General features: G+C 50.5%; 1 long non-coding RNA gene across 1 annotated transcript; it reads right to left on the reverse strand.

The window, feature by feature from the left end:
- Positions 1-89: 89 nt before the first annotated feature.
- LOC114487674 (uncharacterized) lies at positions 90-1,685 on the reverse strand. Its single transcript, XR_003682938.2, has 3 exons — positions 1,558-1,685; positions 690-912; positions 90-175 (listed from the first exon to the last, which is right to left on the reverse strand). It is a non-coding gene; the product is annotated as an uncharacterized lncRNA (long non-coding RNA).
- Between the last annotated feature and the right edge of the window lie 188 nt (positions 1,686-1,873).

The following is a 1,873-nucleotide window of genomic DNA, read 5'->3' on the forward strand; positions in this document are numbered from 1 at the left end:
GCGAGATTTCAACTCGGAGAAGCGGGCGGAACTCTTCTCAGAGCGCGAGCACTGTGACGCTCTAGCGGCTCTTACCTGCTCCGCCACCACCCTCGTTGTCTTCTAGCCTGGCCGGTTGCTCTTTGCCTCCCTCCCCAGCGGAACCTGCGTCTTGTGTCTCCTCCGGCGGTGGCCCCTGAATAGTCAAAGAGTCACCAACGAGTTGTCCACGTGAGCTACACGCTTGCCTTTGTTGCAATAGAAGAAGCTGCCTGAGCCGTCAAAGACTGCCCACCACTGTCTCTAGCGTTAAGAGTTTAAGTGGGCACTTTCTCGTCCTATTCAGCGTTTGAAACAAAGCGAATGACTTTTTCAGCGTGCCCAACCTCTCTTGATAAAGCGCGCATACCAGGCTGGGCAAAATAACGCATTTCTCAGCGATGAACGTGTGACGCCTGCTAGTGAAAAGACACTGGCTGCTGTGTGGCAACACCGTAAGATTGGCAGCACGTGGCACCATTATTCCGCTACTCGACTGGAATCCTTCGGGCGAGAAGTGTCTAGGTGCACCGCAGAAAATGCAGGAAGACGACTGTGCATAACGGTGTGTTCTAAAGAGCCTGGCCGGCGGGAACTAAGTCACACGCCTTGTTCTACGGCAGCTTCCGAAACAGAGACAACAGCATATCATCCTGTGCTCAAAACCTTACATATAGTTCTTCGAAGCAATGCCTCTGATTGCGATTTGACTCCCGTAGCTGTCGAAGCTCTCGCTCTGCATCCAGCACAGCATCCGCTTGCTGGTGCTGTTGCTGCTGTTGCAGCCCGCACGCTTCCTGCTTTACCGTCTTCGGTTGATCTGGATTCTCTGTCTGCTCTTCTTCCACGTTCTTCTCGTTGCCGCTCCCATTTAGCTCCTGACTAGCGACTTGCCTGAAGGGGTGAAGTAGTATGATACATATTCTATGACGCGTTAACAGCTGAGGCACCAGAAGGGTCGCAGCCACACTATCTCAACGGCGAGGTGCACCAGTATACAGGTGCGAGCAAAATAAACACGCAAAGACAAATACAAGCCGATGAGCGCACAGCGACCCTTGAAACTTCTTAAATCAGTAATTGCGACTGAAGAACTCCGGCGTCCTCCTCTCCTGGGCTAAATACAGAAGCCTATTACAAAAGGCCTACAAGGAACCTAGAATTGTTCTGCTAAACTGCGTGACAGGTTTAAACTCTGGAACGAAAGGTGTACATGCCTGGACAATACGCTCAATCAATTTCAGCTTTGGTTACTCAGACGGTACAGTAGTGTGTAAACTTTGGAGTAAATCAAAGGTGCGCGTGAGCGACTTATACACGGTGACAGCTATATAAGAAGCCGGCAGGCATGTTGTCGTGGTCGTGAGAGTGTTTATTTGACGCGTCACTGTTTTCTGCACGTGCGCGTACGTCTCTCCACGAAAAAAGATGGCGGTGTCTTCTTTTTCAAATTAACTGGCATGAGGCCGCGCACGCTACTGTTATTAGGCCTGCCTAATTGGCTGCTTCAGTGTTATGTCCAAGTAGCTGCTCCCTCACTGTTCTGCGTTGTCGCTTTGCGTTCCACGTGGCTGCAGAGCGCCGATTTTGTCTTCGTGGAAGATGATGGAATGGATGGCGTCCAGCTTTGTCTCCTCGAGCCTCTGACTGACCACAAAATTGCTGACTTCTTCCTGAGCACCAGTAGGGTACAACGCAATTTGTCTTACCCGGAAGAATGGTGGAAGGCACTGTTGACAGTGTACAGTATTGAAATCTAGAATCAATGTATCAACTCCGCCGTGAAGACGTCGAGGCAACGCCATTCGCATTTTGTAACTGGCAAAATACCACAGCTTTTTACATAAATGTAGCC

This window comes from Physeter macrocephalus, unplaced genomic scaffold (genome assembly GCF_002837175.3).
Source record: "Physeter macrocephalus isolate SW-GA unplaced genomic scaffold, ASM283717v5 random_10375, whole genome shotgun sequence".
In the NCBI taxonomy this organism is placed as follows: domain Eukaryota; kingdom Metazoa; phylum Chordata; class Mammalia; order Artiodactyla; family Physeteridae; genus Physeter; species Physeter macrocephalus.